Raw genomic sequence first — 17,255 nt, 5'->3', positions numbered from 1 at the left:
GACATGATTCAAGAACCTCTACTACCTCAATATAACCCATTTACATCACTCATTTGAGGAGAAGATCTTAATTCCACACAAAAGTCCAAAATCTCACCTTATCTGGAAAAAGTCAATTGTATGGGATCACCTTTGACTTTTAAGATTTTTGGTCAAACCATGACTTTCAAAGATCAATATCATAAATATATGGATATTAAAGTCATTTGACCAAAGAAATTCAAGAAGAATCATCAAGGAGCAAAAAGTCGGGAATTAGGGTTTTTGAGGGCATTGTGGGAACTCAAAATTTCACCTACACAACTCAAAAAACTTCCAACATGAAAGTTGAAGATCTTGCAAAATAAAACAACATCTTACAATGGAACTTTTTTCAAAAGATCAATCATTTAAGAGATTTGGGAATTTTGAAGTTTTAGGTCATAAACACTTAGAAAATTTTCTAAGTATTTTTAACCTAGTTTTCTTCCAACTTTGGCCTCATTTTTCACAAATTTGCCAAAGGATTCTGAAGGAACCATCAACTAATGATTTGAAGTAGATGTTTAGGGCTTTCCAAATTGTGTTCAACCTTCTCCAAATTCATTTTGAGCTAAGAGTTATGCTTGTTCAAAGTTGGCCTCATGAAGTGAAATTATAGGTCATGTACAATTTGAAACTTTGCAATTTTGTGCATTTTGCTTCACTAAGTGATGCTACACGACCTCTAATGCATCTGAAAACATGCCATGCATCCAAATTCATCATTGCATAAGGATTAGAGAAGATTCCCAAAAACAAAGGCATGTGATTATGTAATGATTGCATTTTTGAATTTATGGCAAATGATGAATCATCAAGGAATCTTGCTCTAAGCCAATTAGAACTCTCCTCTGAATCAGAAATGTTCCCTTAGATCATACAAGATCAATGGTTGGGGAAGCTAGCCCGAAAATGCATCATTGCATTTGGGATCTTTTCAAATTTTCTTCTTGGCTAAGAAACCAAACTCACTTCACTAAGCAAGCTCACTATGCACAATTACTCTGAACCAATTGCCTATAAATAGAGGGCTCTTTCTCATCCAGAAAACACACCAAAGCAACATAATTCTTGCTTTCTCTCTTCTTTCTTCATACTTAAGGTTTTCAAAGGTTCTTTGGCAAGAAGACTCGGATTCTTCAAACCAGAGCTCTTCCTTTGGAATTAAGTATTCAAACACCTTAGGGGAGTCATTTAGAGGTGATCCAAACCTCTGAAACACTTCTGGGCGTGGAGAATCATCATCTTCACCTCTCACTTGGAGCTGTTGCAGTTGGGGTCGAGCAAGAAGTTCTGGGCACTTTCAGTCCAAGCCAGGCATCTCAACACCTTCCAAAGGAGTCATTGAAGCTATCTGGATCGTCACAACAGCTCTGTAACACCTTTTGATCAGAGCCAAATCTTCATTTTTCAGGTAAGTTTCAAAAGCTTCAAACTCTATGATTCACGCATGATAAATTTAAAATGAAGTTACCAGTTGGTTTCTGCACCTTCATAGATCATTAGCCCTCAATCAATTGCATCAAATCATGCATATATAGTATTTCATGTTTAATTTCAGTTTTAGGGTTCTTAGTGTTCATGCTTGCGAATTTTATGTTATACTGAAAATAAATAAAATTAAAGGACACCATCATGATCCTCGTTCAAAAACGAGCAAAATCCATGTTTACATCTTTAAGTTTGGTTGAGAAACGAAGGAGATAGCAAATTCAAAAATTTGAAGCTTGAGGTTAAAGATGAAGATGGTGGCGCCATTTTTTGAATTTCCCGGATTTGAGTTTATTTTATTTTGAATGATGGGTGTGTTATATATGAATTCATCGTAGTGTCCCAATGGTTACAGCGCGCGTCCAAAAGCCTTACCTTGCCTTAGGTCTGGGGTTCGATCCCCCCCTCAGACCTTTTGTTCATTTATTTTCCTTTTTAGCTCATTCATTGCTTTGTTCTACATATAATCATATGGGCTCCCTTCTTAAACAAGCCACGCGCGTGGCCCAGTTGGTATTTGTTTTGTTTGGTAATCTATAGGGCGTGGGTTCAAGCCTTGAAGGAGACAAACCCAAATTTTTTGTCACTATTTTCCTTTGTTTTATTCACAAACTTCACATAATTATTTAACCTATCAAATTAATCCATTTTCACTTCATTTTTCACACACTTGTTATTTAATATACCTATTTTATGAATAATCAAAAAAATCATAAAAATATTATTTATTTCATGTATTTTAATTAGGTTTAAAATAGTATGTTTTAAGTGTTTTCTTAAATACTTTAAAATATATATATTCATTTTGTTTTAACCTAATTACTTTGTGAATACTTTTATGATAAAACCCTAATTATTTAGGTCTTAATTAGGTATAGATTTCATCTTTGCCTTAATTAAGTTGACTTTTGTCAATATTCAAAACTGTTTTCAATCTCTGATTAAACAGATGATTAAGGTTTTCAAACAACAAAACCTTATATCATTTCAATCATTTTCAACTGTTTCTCATAAACAGTAAATCATTTTTTAAGTGGGCCTCTAATAGAGTGTAAGTCCCAACACCTTTTTCTTTTCATAGTTTGTTTTTCAAAACTGTATTTACAAAATCTTCTTTTTGTTTTCAAAACATTCTTCTGGTATTTGAAGGGCATTATTCCCGGTGAAACTCTTCAGATACCTATGTGACCTATGTCCATCTTCACTTCTTCTGTTTTCAAAAAACCATTAACTGTTTATCATATATATATATATTCAACTGTTATCCATCAATTACTGGTAAGGCTTTGTACATATTTCTTCAAAGGCCTCCACTCCATCCAGGTTAGGCTTTACAAGCTTTCAATTTACAGTCTTTATTTAAATTATTGTCAAATATAGAACTGTTTATATATATATTAGAACTACGTTTGAGTGTAAACCCTAGGACAGTTAAACTATATATATATTATAGGAATATAACCTAGGATTGAGAATGTCTTCCCGGTGAAGGCTCTTTCCTAATTAGAGATCTGTAGTTCAAACCCCCAAGATGAATTATTCCCAGTGAAACATCTTGGCAAAAACCTTAGAATCCAAAAAAATAGGACACATCCACCCAAAGAGGAATTATTCCCGGTGAAACCTCTTACCCGTTTGCTTAAAGCCAAAATAAGTTCAAAACCACATAGCTTTCTCTTGTGCTATAACAAGTGTAACAGCCCGAGCCTTCGGCGTTCCCGACACTGTCACCTCATGATCTTCTCTACCCCCCTCACTAGTAGAGTTTTTGCCTTTCGTGGGAATCGAACCCTGTACCCTGGGATTCAAGTACATGTTCATTCCATTCCCACTACCACTTGAGCTAGTTAGCTCAATTGGTAGTGGGAATGGAATGAACATATACTTGAACCCCAGGGTACAGGGTTCGATTCCCACGAAAGGCAAAAACTCTACAAGTGAGGGGGGTAGAGAAGATCATGAGGTGACAGTGCCGGGAACGCCGAAGGCTCGGGCTGTTACATAAAAAGGAGGAATTGCTATGAATACGTACTTAACCCCTAGGTACGTGGTTCGATTCCTGCGGGAGGCAAAAACAATATTTCCTGGGCAGCCGATAAGCGGACCTAGGGGGGATTATTGATTAAGCCGGTAACATGCTCGGTTGGCCGACACGGTTGATGCGTGCAGCGGATATCGGGGTGTTACAACAAGGACCCTCGATGACCCTCGATTAGCCTCCTCTTGGGCTTTGTACAAGGACCCACATGCTTCTTAAAAGCATTTCCAGCTTCCTCTTGAGCTTGTATACAAGGACCCATCAGGTTTCTTATAAACATAGGAACAGGTCTTTAGTCACCTTTTAACATACCCTGGTGAGTTTCTTCCAATTTAAACCAAACTTTAAACAAGCTAAGTTTGTCTCAATTTTACATTGAGTACACCTTTTGGAATGAGAGGCATGGACAGTCTCTGTCACCCTTATCTTCATTAATCTTCCTTAGCAGAGTCTAGGATCCATGTTTTGTTTATCCTCAGTCAGTGTCAGCCTTCATCTTGGGCTTTAAACAAGAAGTCTCATTAGATAATCTTTCTGCCAAATCATTTCTTTCATCTTAATAAAAACCCCTGGAAAGGGTTAGCCTCCAAAATCACTTCTTCAAAAACCAAAGATTCATTTCTCTTAGGAGATAATTTCCCCAAAAGAGTCAAAACCCCTGGAAAGGGTCAGCCTCCAAAAACATGACAAAAAATCAGTCTTTTAACAGACAATTTCTCCAGCTGAGTCAAAATCCCTGGAAAGGGTTAGCTTCCAAAAAATCATTCTTTTCAAAAGACAAATTCACCAGCTGAGTCAAAATCCCTGGAAAGGGTTAGCTTCCAAAAAATCAGTCTTTTTAATAAATAAATCCTTCAGTAGAGTCAAAATCCAACAAAAATAGTTAGCCTCAACCTTGGGCTTCATACAAGGCACCAAAAAAACAATAAATTCCCCTGTTAATAGTCAGCCTCAACCTTGGGCATTGTACAAGGCAGATAATAGAGTCTCCCCTAGTGAGTCCTTCATTGTTCAGTAGCCACAACCTTGGGCTTTGTACAAGGCAGATAAACCATATGTCGTGTGTCAAAGATTCCTAACATCTAGGATCTTTTCCCATAGAGTTATCCATACTCAGTTTATTTAAGAGTCCGCCACAACCTTGGGCTTCATACAAGGCAGAAAATAATATTTCCCCTAGTTAGAGTCAGCCTCAATTCTGGGCTTTGTACAGAACACCAAATAAAACCCATCAAAATAGATTTTCCCTAAGTAGAGTCAGCCTCAATTCTGGGCTTTGTATAGAACATAAAAATCCCTTGTAAATTAATCCCCAGTGGAGTTTTCTCCCAGAGTCATAATAATAATCAATCAATCAAAAAAGCCTCAAGCTTGGGCCTCATACAAGCCAGTTAAAGATCAAATCTTTTATACAGTAGATAGACATAGCTTATCTCTATAGAGAGATCTTTCCTCTATCTCACCACATTCAAACAAACAAACATTACATTTCATTTTAATCAAGTCTCCCATTTAGGATTTTGAAAGGCATGAGCTGGCAGTAAAACCCAGACATGTGGTAACTTTCCCTAATTTGGATGAGCATCTTTCTTTCATTTAAGAGGCATTTGACTGGTATACTTGCACATACACAAGTAAGGTCCCCCTCTTGAATGAAATGAATTCAGTTATTCTGTCACTCTTTTAATGTTTGTGGTGAAATAGTAGAAATACCTCTCTATAAAGATGACTTCATGTCTCTTTACTGTAAACAGAGATTTAATTCAAGATTCAACCTTGAGCTTCAAACAAGGCACCCAAAATAATTAATAATTAATTAGTTCCCCGAACTACATTAAGCTCTGACTTCCACTAGGGATATGTAGGCATGAGGTTCACAAGGAATCTCAGCGAGCTAATAAAATACCAAAAAATAGTCAGTCTGTCTGTCTGTCTTTCTTCTATTCAATTCAATTCCTTCTCCTAATACAAAGGAGAAACTTTCCCAATAATCATTAGCAGCACAAACACATTTAGACACAGAGAAGGTTCCTGTAGAGTACTACAGATATGTAGGGTGTTTAAACACTTCCCTATGTATAACCGACCTCCCGGACTCCAGAATTTCTAGTCTAGGTGAATCCCCACACTTAGCAAACTCCTAGGGTTTAGTTGAGATCTTTTTTCCCCTTTCCTACTCGTAGGACAAATAAGAAAGTTCGTGTGATATCGTAGGAAGAACTGAAACAAAATTCATCCCACCACGGGCGCATTCTCCTTCCAAATTTCGCGTGAAGGGTCTAGCGTGCCGTCCTCCCAAGTGAAACGGGGAGGTAAAAAAAACGACAACCACAAGTAGCCATCAATGTCTCAACTAGAGCAGTGAGACGATCCACACCAGATCTCAAAGTAACAACCTCTTCACGTAGCTCATGATTCTCTTGTTCAAGACCTTCTATCTTCTTCTTGCAGTTAGCTCGAGTGTTATATCGGTGAGACAACTTGATTCTGTAAGAAGAACACTGAATAAGACCTCAGGAATACTCTCGGAAGCAAGACCAAAATGCAGAATGATGCATGAAATGCAATGAAAATGATTTTTATTTTTATTTTTTTTTGGTTTTCAAGGAACTTTAAGACATTAATTGTAAACATTAGCAAAAAAAAACATAAAACATAACAACATTATTCATTAATAATAGAAAAGCTTACAAAAGGATTCAAAGATCCAAAATTACAAAACAAAGGAAAAGCTAGAACTTTGACCAGCCATAACGCTCACATGGAACATCATAAATTTTCCATCCAAAGCTTATTTTGAATAAATTTCCCCAAGTCATCAAAGATACTCAATTCCAAAGCCACAAATTTATGAATATTATTTAATATTTTATTGAATTTTATTCATTAAAATTATGGTTAAAATCAAAGATTTGGAAAAGATAAAGAGGGATGTGATTTATTCTTGACTTCCAAACCAAATCTAATCTCCCAAATATCTTAGTATTGATGCAAATTCACAAAGATTGAGATTGGCAAAGTTAGAATAAATTTGGAGCTAATTTTAGAAAGATTTGCACCTAAAACTCCAATCAAATATTTCTCCATAATCCTAAGAGATTTGCTTGAAAAGTATTAACCTAATCACTCCCATTATATATACTGAGCAAGCATAGAAGAGTAGGGGACGAATTTTCATTAAGAACTGCAGCCAAAAAAACCTCAACCGAATTCTTCAAAAATCCAAAAAAGGTTAAAATCATTCTTGGAGTTTGAGGGTGGTTCAAGGAGTTTTGAAGATCTTATAACGTTCGTGGTAGCATCCTGAAGCGACTCCAACCATTAACAAAAACGCGCAGCCTCAAGAATTACGTCCATATCATTCACGGTTTGTTGTTTTTTTTTTCAATTTCGATTGTGAGTATTTATGCACCATAAACGACATTCGTTTGCATAATATAGCTCGTGATGATGTTTGCAAACTATCTGGATTGTTTAATTTACGTATAGTTGCAGATTGGAGGTTATGCCATAGTTAGGGTTCCGAGTTCTTCAACTGGGGAATTTTAATTAGGGGCGAAATCAGACCAAATTGACATGTTCATTAGATTCGTGAGGTCACTTATGATGGTTCTGGGTTATTGGCCGCGATTCACTTGGTATGCACCATGATTTTAACGTTTATGAGTTTTGGCTACGAAGAAGGTCGTAGCTAAAGCGCAGCATAGCCATAGGGAAATATTCAGGCTTAATGGAGAAGATGAAGGCAGAGGCGCGGGTTTTTTTAAAATTCCCTAACGTGTTTTTTCTGTTATTATTTGTGTTGTTTCATTGTGTCAACAGCGAACGCGTCCAGCAGAGTTGGTCTTGCAGGTGGTCATGTAACCAAAGGGGGGAGGGTTCGATTCTCAACGCCTCCCCTTTCTTTTTAACCAATTTTCTGAATTGAATAACCTGTAGATCGCACGCGTTTCACATACAGGTAGGTACCATGCGCCACTGCCTTCTGGCCATCAAGTCTCCATCAACGCGGATCCAAGGATCATGAATGCGCCAGTCCATCATGCACCTACATCAGCATACCACACCGGATCATAAGATGAGCTTCCTTATTTTTTTTATTTTATTTATTCTATTTAACAAATTCTCCTTTAAATTTCTTATTAAATAAAATTCCTTTTGAATTTTCCTTTTTATAAAACCATTAGTAATATGTTTTTTTCTAAGTAATATTTTATTTCAATTATGAAAAATAAATTTAGTTTGTTCAAAAAATTAAATGTTTAATGGTTTAATTATTGAACTATCAAGATTTTTATAAATTGATAAAATATACACTAGGGTTAGGATGTTTAATCGAAACTCTATTTTCACAGATTTTATTAATTAGGTAGAATACCAATAATTAATTAAATTGATCTTATTTATTCTATTAACCAGGGTTAACTTGTGCCCTAATCAGGGTTTACGAAGAACATGCCATACACTGAAATATTTGTTTTTTTGTGCCTTTTTCAGGGTTGCTCTTCAAATACGCTCCGACTACGCGCCTGATCAAGATCTGAAGCTAAGTATTCATTTAAATTTCAAAGTCTATTTTGTTTCCTTTGATTTTAGGATTTACCCTTTATATTTTTTGAATGTGCATACACTCACCTATTATCTGCCGTTGCCTTTGCCATTTTTTCAGGTTAACCCCGAGGCTTCCTCCGACTGCCAACCATATCAGATCAAATCAGAGCTAAGTGCCTTTGTTTATATATTTTATTTTGAATTTCTTTATCCTTTTATTTTTAGGGTTAGCAAGGTTTGTCTCCGAACCGATAATGCACTCATCCTGTTTTGCTTTCTGTTTTTTTTACTTTTTCAGGGTTCGCCAATTGTCAAAACTTCGAATGTCGGTAACCCTAAACCCTAAACTCTAATATCTTCTGTTTTTAATTATTATTTATTATCCCGCTGGTTTCAATTTCCCTCTCCCGTTATTGCTTTAATTATTGATTGTTGTGGTTAGTAATTTTAGGGAGTGATAACTTTGAATTGAATCTAGAATCACTTAACTATAAGATAAATATCTGAAACTGGTCACGTGATTGGTGCACACACGCACACTTTTGGGGTAACCTCTCTGTTGCCTGTTGCCTTGTTGCCTTGTTGCTTGTTGCCTTGTGTTTTTTTGCAGAATAGCCATGTCCATCGAATACGAGGATACCTCAGCCATGTTGCCTCGATTAAGATCATGGTCCCTAATGATGCTGCCTTCGATACACATGATCTCGACCCTCGAAAGTTGCCTTCGAAAAGGCTGAGGTATCCTCTGGTTGCCTAAATGAAAGGCTATTCTGGTTCTTCCTTTAGACTACCTGCCTCTCTATGGCATGGGACAGTTTTAAGGCGAACGAACTCTCGATGACCCTTAAACCTCCAAATGAAAGGCTTCCTGCCCACTTATGGCAAGGATAGACCCTTTCACCCTGAAAGGCTAAAAGAACTCCTTTTTCAAACTATAAGGTAATTGCCCTTAATTGCTTTGCCTTGCTCTATAAATTTTTTTCATATTCTTTCTCATAAACCTTCAAAAGGGCTACGCTCATTTACGAGCTAAAGTCCCTATTCTTTTCTTCTACATCTCTGAAAACAAAGAGCAAAGCAATTAAGAGCCCATGGAAAACCATGGATGCAAAGGGTGCCTTACACCTTCCCTTTGCATAATTACCCCCCGAACCCTATTTTATTTAAAAGGTTTTTCCTGTTCTTTTAGCCTTTCTGATTTAATTTGGATAAAATAAAAGTCGGTGGCGACTCTTGCTTACCGTAACATTTCGATATAAAAGTCAGTTCACCGTATTACAGAACTGGCGACTCTGCTGGGGATTTTCGATAAAAGAGGGGTTACCTTAAAAGTTTAGAAATCACTTAAATGTTTTCTATTTGTTTGCTTTATTTTTCAGGGCTGTTTTGGGAAAAATGAAGGACGAATCCTATTCCCGGATTCAAGAACACCTAAGATTAGGAGCGGCATAGTCATGGAGACCCCCCTTGTGCATGCTTGGGGTTGGTCAAAATGAAGTTCGCACTTGAGTTCGGCAGGTCCAAAATTCCCTAGTACATACCTTTGTGGGTGGTTCTTAACCTTGGCTCCATGCTCGTGACGTCGAACCTTTGAACCCTATCTTTGCGACCATGTGTGATCTTGATTGTGGTTGATGCATAAGCCATGCATTCATGCATTCATGGAAATAAAAAAACAACAATTGCATCATTTACATACATACATTTAGGTTGCTGCAGAAAACTTATTCTTATTTGTCTCCATCTTTAGAGTTGTCTGTCTACTGTCAAGCTGATTCCTCCACACAAGTAAGGAAATAGAGCCAACGTCAGAAGAAGAATGGAATACCAAGAGCAACACAATGCAGAGGTCAGAATGGAAATTGATGAATTAAAGTCAGGCATGACCAAGCTAACCGAAATGATGCAAGTTTTGATTGTTAGAGGAGAACCACCTCAAAAGACTATCATAGCTAAATTCACAAGTGCTGATGTTGACCCTCAACCTACTCAACAACCACCTTCTACATGGCCTGAGTTTGGTTTTCCACCTGGTTACACTCCTCCCTATGAGAAGACTCCTGGTATTGGTCAATCTTCACAACTTGTGATTGGTCAAGCTTCAAATCCAGTGTTTCATGCTCCTGTCTTTACTGAATCTCGGCCCATTATACATATTATTGCTTAGACTTCTTATGTGAATCCTTTATTTGAACATCAAGCTGCCCGTTCCCAGAATGGAAGTCAAGGAGATGCTGGAGATATTGAAGATGTTAAAGAGCAATATCAGACTTTGGAAAAGCGCCCGAGAGCCATGGAAGGAAATGATTACTTTGGAATTTCTACTGAAAACATGTGTTTGGTTTCTGATGTTGTCATGCCTGCAAACTTCAAGACTCCTGAGTTTGAGAAGTACAAAGGAAACACTTGCCCAAGAAGCCATTTAATCATGTACTACCGCAAGATGGCTGCTTATACCAAGAACGACAAACTTCTTATCCATTGCTTTCAAGATAGTTTGAGTGGCGCTTCTTTTAAATGGTACATGGGACTTGAGAAGAGTCACATTCATTGCTTCCAAGACTTGACTGACGCTTTCATGAAGAAATATAAGTATAATCTGGACATGGCACCTGATCGACGACAATTGCAGAGTATGTCTCAGAAAGAGAAAGAGTCTTTCAAAGAGTACGCTCAACGCTAGAGAGAGCTAGCTTCTCAAGTGGAGCCACCATTGGCTGAGAAAGAATTGACTGGCATGTTTATGGGTACTCTCTCACCTTTCTATTGGGAGAAGTTGATTGGAAGTGTGTCCTCAAACTTCACAGACTTGGTTACCATTGGTCAGAGACTTGAAGAAGGAATCAAGAGTGGGAAAGTTACTAATGTTACTGAATCTTCTGGTGGAGCAAAGAAATCTTATGGAAACTTCCAGAAGAAGGAAGAGAATGAGACTAATGTTGTGTCAGATGACAGAAGAATATCTCTCCATACACCTCATGATCAACCTTATGTAGCTGTTGTTGCTCCTGTGCAAGTGCGAGCTCCTAAACCTCAAGCTGCTAACCAGAATCAGAATCGCGATAGGACTCACTTTGATCCTATTCTTATGACTTAAACTGAACTATATCCCGCGTTAGTTCAGAAAGGGTTGATCACAACAAGAGCCATGCCTCCTCCTCGAAACCCTCCCTCAAAAGGATTCCGGCTGATCTTCATTGTGAGTTCCATCAGGGTGGTGCTGGCCATGATTTAGGAAACAGCTATGCTTTGAAGGCTAGAGTTCAAGAGTTGGTGAGGTTTAAGCTTCTCTCTTTCAGAGATGTTGGTACCAATGTTGTCACCAATCCTTTACCAAATCAGAGTGGCTGAAGACATTCAAAGACAATTATCTCTGTCATACCCCAAAATTTGCCCATCATATTTATTCATATTTCAGTCAATCTGACTTTCAAATGCTCAAAGATACACAAGAAGGAAGCATACAGTCTCTCTCCTAGACAACAGCCTCTAAACTAGGGTTTTGTATTTCTCAAAGTAAAACCAAGTTCTAAGACCTCAAATGGATCCCATGGCCTCTCATATGCTTCAAAGGGTCCTCATACCAAGTTTCAAGCTCTGATTCATAAGATTGCTCAGTCTATAGTTCAAATGATCAACAGTCAACTAGTTTGACCTAAAAGTCAACTATGGTCAAAGTACAGTCAAAACTCCTGATTTTTTTGTCAACAATCTTATTTAGAAGTATCATTCACTATTTGATCAAGAATTGATCATGGTTTATCAAGAAAAGATCAGAAATTAACAAATTCAAAAGTTTCTAAAGTATGGTTTTCATAGGAGAAAGTCAACTAAACTTTGACCAGCCATAACTCCTACATGGAACATCAGAAATTTCCCATAAAAAGCTCATTTTGAAGGAAATTGAATTCTCTACAACTTTGTCTTTCATATGCCAGGTCTAAAAATGCTTCATTTGGGAGATATGACTCAAAACATTACAGGTCACTTTAGAAAGTCAACCAAAAGTCATCTTTTTCAAAAGAGCATACAAGGAGCATGGAAATTTATTTTGACATGGGACCAAAAACATTGGTTAGAGGACTCTTCAAGGTTCCTAAAAAGTCTAAGAACTTGGAAAAATGTTGAAGTATGAGGAAATGGCAAGGTGCACAAGTTCACCTATTTTCAAGGGTATGCACGAAAGAAAAAGGTCCAAAACTCCAAATATTTCCAAATGGGACTATGTTCTTTTCATCCAATCTTCATCTTAAGCCCATGCATGCCCCAAAAATATATCTTTCTATTTTATATTATTTTTATTAATTATTTTATGGTTTTTATTCATTTAAATCATAATTTAATTATATAAAATAATAAATTAAATGAAGATATGATTTTGCTTTGATTCTAAGCCAAATATCAATCAAATATCCTCATCAAATCATCCAAAATTCGTTCACATGGCTTGAGGTACAAGAAAAATCAATCAAGGCCAAATTTAGAAACATTCAAAATCAAATTCCAATCAAATTGCCAATGATTGATTCATTAAGATTTAGTCAAGTTTTGTCACCCTAATCTGATATACTATATATACATAACTTGTCAAGAGCCAAAAAAAGGATTGATCGCCCCCAAAAACCCTCACAAAAGCTTCAAAAAAGTCCAAGAGAAGGGAGATTCAGATTCAAGAATGGAAGCCAATTCAAGGCAATTCGAGGCTTGCAATCCATTATTCAGTGTTCCCTGAAATTGTCTGGAACATCTCCAAGGTCCCAAGCGCTCAGAACCATCACTCACACGTTCACGGTTTGGTCTTGCTTTTCTGTTTTTGATTACAATGTTTCTTGCACCATAAGCATGTTTTGATTGTATAATATGATTTGGTATAACTTGTTTGACGTTTCTGGATCATTGGATCGAAGCTTACACGCAGATAGGGCGACTCGCCATTGTTAGGGCTCGTATTTTCAAAATTGGGGATTTCTGGACATAAGCGATTTCAGTCAAAATTGATAGTTCCATTAGATTCGTAGCATCCCTTTCAATCAATCTGGGCTTCTGTTTATGAGTTATTGCGTTTGTGTTGTTAGATGTATGTTTGCAGGTTGTAGCTACGAAGGTGGTCGTAGCAGAATAGTGGCGAAATCATAGCTAAAGCCTTTGGCCAAAGGTTGAAGATGATGCAGGCCTGGGCGCGAATTTCCTTTTAAAATTTTGATATGGATTAATTTTTATTAATAATATTCATGTTTAGATTGTTTAACAGCGAACGGAATATGCCTCAGTGGAGAAGCAGCGCGTCCAAGAGTTCTCATATGCAAGGGTGTGAGTTCGATCCTCACTTCTTGCATTACTTTACAAGATTTTTCTTTGCAGGTGTACACTCCAAGTTCTGGTACGCCTAGTCAACACGCGACCATGATACGCCTCTCAATCCCAGCCATCCGTCCGTTGTGCCATAAGATCCAACGCGCCTGAGGACGCAGATATACCATGTTCCATCAGCATTCAACTACACCTGATCAAACGCTAAGCTTTCTAGTTTTTTTTTTGTTTTTTTTTTTTTTGTTTTAATTACATAATTTAATTTTTCTTTTTATTTTGGTTATTTGTTTTAAAACTCTTTTAAGAAATTCTTTTTATATAAAACTTATTTCTAATTTTCTTTTCATAAAAACTATTAAAAATAAAAATATTTGTTTTATTTTAATTTGATTTAAATGTTAAGTTAAGTTAAATTGTTTTAATTACTTAATTTAATTACAAATATTTTTATTAAAATACTTATTAGGTTAGATAATGTAATCGAAAACCTATTTTTGCCGACTTAATTAATTAGGTTGAAAATCAATAATTAATTAATTTGGCTTTTTATTCTATTAACCCGGGTTAACTTGTGCCCTAATCAGGGTTTGCGGGGATCATTCCTACACTGAAATTTTCTCTTTGTGGTGCAGTTTTTCAGGGTTACCACCAGGGTTCGTCCGCCTACGGGCCATATTAGATCAAAAGCTAAGTCCTGATTATATACTTGTTTAAATATTTGTTATTTTTCCTCTTTTATTTAGAATTAGGGTTTACTTTCCCATATAATGAACTCCTCCTACACTCACCCCTTCTGTTCATTTTTCTTTTTCCAATGTTCAGGGTTATTTAGTCGGTCAAATCTCGATTAGTCGGTAACCCTAAAACTCAACTTATTTTAATTTCTTCTTTTTAAATTATTACTTATGTTAGACCTACTGCTCTGCTGGTTTTCTTTCCCCATCCCCATGGCTATTATGTAACTGTTCCCTGGTTGTATTGTGTGGCCTTGAAGGCACTTAAACTGTTATATTGTATTGACTGCGTGGTTAGTATTCCTAGGGAGTGGTAACCTCGAATTGAATTAGAATCATTAATTTTACAAGATAATTTATTTTGAATCTGATCACGTGATTATTGCACCCACGCACCTTTTATGGTACCCCTCTTGTTGCATGTTGCCTGTTGCCTTGTTGCCTTGTGTTTTTCAGTGCAGAATAGCCAAGTCTCTCGAATACGAGGATACCTCAGCAATGTTGCCCTCAGTTCATTCTTAAGATCATAAGCCCTAATGATGCTGCCTTCGATTCGCTAATATGATCTCGTCCCTCAAAGTTGCCTACGAAGCGCCGAGGTATCCTCCGGTTGCCTAAAAATAAATGGCTATTCTAATCCTTCCCTTAGACTACCTGCCTTCCCTATGGCAGGGACAGTCTTGTGGCGAACGATGATTCGACGACTCTTTAACCTCCAAATAAAAGGACTTCCTTACCCTCCAATGGTATGGATAGCCCTGAAAGGCTAAAAGAACATTTTTCATCTAACCAGGTAATTTGCCCCTAATTGCTTTGCTCTGGCTTAAATCTTTTTCTTACACTTTTTCATAAACCTTTAAAAAGGCTACGCTCATTTACGAGCTAAAGTCCTTATTTCTTCTTCTTCTACATTTCTGAACTTTTGGCTTCAAAACTAAAGAGCAAAGCAATTAAGAGCCCATGGAAAACCATGGATGCAAAGGGTGCCTTACACCTTCCCTTTGTATAAATTACCCCCCGAACTCAGTTTTCTTTAAAAAGGTTTTTTTCTGTTCGTTTAGCCTTTCTATTTAATTTGGATAAATTAAAAGTCGGTGACGACTCTTGCTTACCGCGACATTTCAAATAAAGTCAGTTTATCGTATTACAGAACGTAGTGGGAGGACTATTCTTGGTGCATGCCAAGTTATGGTCGCGACCCGATACTACAACTCAGATAGGTTTTCTCTTAAAGTATCATTGTGTGGTATGCATGTACCTTGTTCGAGGGTGCTTTAGAGGGGCTGACAATTCTGGTTAACTTGGTAGAACCCGTTGCTGATATCATCCTTATCCATAGAAATACCTTTGGGGAAGGGTAGTTACTTGGTCAGACTCCATGCAAGCCTTTAAACCTAAGGACACTTGTGTGACTTGCTTGTGTGTGCTACTGACCTTTCATTTCCTTGCAGGAACAGTTTGTAGGACATTTCTTCCTTATTACTTTATGCTTTACCTATTGTATTACATTCGCATAACATCACGACATCATGAAATCATAAGCATAACATGATTTAACTAACCCTTTCAATGATCTTAGGAATTTAGGGCGCACAATTTCAGGTGCTCTTATCAAAGGTTGATTTCCTAATCAAGGGGCAAGAGGATTTATATTCCTCTAGCCACATACCTTCCAATTCAAAGGTTTAGCACCTACCAAGGGGCAAGGGGATTTATTTTCCTCTAGCCATGTGTCTTCAAATTCAGAGGTATTCTGAATCTGAGGCGATGACCCACTCGATATGGTGAGCTTTATTCTCAAAGAAGGACGCCTGAGGACAAAAGCCAAGATCCTTCAGACGAAGCTGTGATTGATTCAATGTCTAAATGTCGCAAACTAAATTTCCTAAAGATTCTTGAAAACATTGCATTTGCATTCATAACATCGCATTACAGGTTTCCATAACAGGTTTCTCATCCTTCCTCGCTGTTTATTTCAGCATCATGAATCTCGAGCAATCATTCAAATACCCTCAGACTCAGAATGCTGAGTTCCAAGCCTTGATTCTGAACTTAGCCAAGGGGCAAGAAGAGCTGAAAACCATGCTGACTAAAAAGAAGAAGAAAGGCGAGAAGACTCTGAGGAAAAAGCTTAGACCGATCTTGCAACTCAGGGAAGCCGAAGACTCTAGAGACAGTGACGAAGATGAGCAAGATGATAATGCTAGTATCAAAACTGATGCAAAAAGTAACCATGATTCTGCCAAGCCCTCCAAAGAAGAAGAGGACTATTACCATGAGGATGAACATCCTGATGACAAATACAAGTTGCTGGAGGAACGTATGAAAGCCATGGAAATTCAGAAGGTACCCGGACTGGACTTTGAGGAATTAGGACTCATCTCTGGAGTTGTTATACCTCCAAAATTCAAGATTCCAACTTTTGAAAAATACGATGGAGTCTCTTGTCCTAAGCTGCACTTGAGGTCTTATGTAAGGAAGATTCAACCTCATACTTCCGATAAGAAGCTATGGATCCATTTTTTCCAAGAGAGCTTAACTGGAACTCAACTCGAATGGTACTACCAACTGGAGGGTACCAACATCCATACATGGGAAGATTTGGCAACTACTTTCTATATGCAATACCAATACAATGCTAACCTCGCACCAACCCGCATGCAACTGCAAAGCATGTCTATGGGTTCTAACAAAAGTTTCAAGGAGTATGTTCAAAAGTGGAGAGACCTGGCTGGAAGAGTTCAACCTCCCTTAGCTGACAGAGAGTTGGTAGATATGTTCATGAGTACACTGACCGGTCCTTTCTATAGTCATTTTCTGGGAAGTTCATCATCTGGATTCACTGAACTCGTACTGACTGGGGAACGTGTCGAGAGTGGCATCCTAAGTGGTAAGATTCAAGTGAATACATCCTCAGGTGCTACAAAGAAGCATTTCAATGGGAAGTCAGATTCCAATGCTGTGTATGGGCAGAAAAGGGGAAACCATGACCAATCTATTGGGGCAGTTCTGATCTCCACACCGGCGCCTCAACAAGGTCGTCAAAACAAACAAAACACACCCAGGCGTCAATTCACAAAGATCAATATGTCGCTAGCCCAAGCCTTACA

Source organism: Vicia villosa, unplaced genomic scaffold, assembly GCF_029867415.1.
Source record: "Vicia villosa cultivar HV-30 ecotype Madison, WI unplaced genomic scaffold, Vvil1.0 ctg.002392F_1_1, whole genome shotgun sequence".
Taxonomy (NCBI): Eukaryota; Viridiplantae; Streptophyta; class Magnoliopsida; order Fabales; family Fabaceae; genus Vicia; species Vicia villosa.
Note: the sequence above shows the minus strand (reverse complement) of the source record.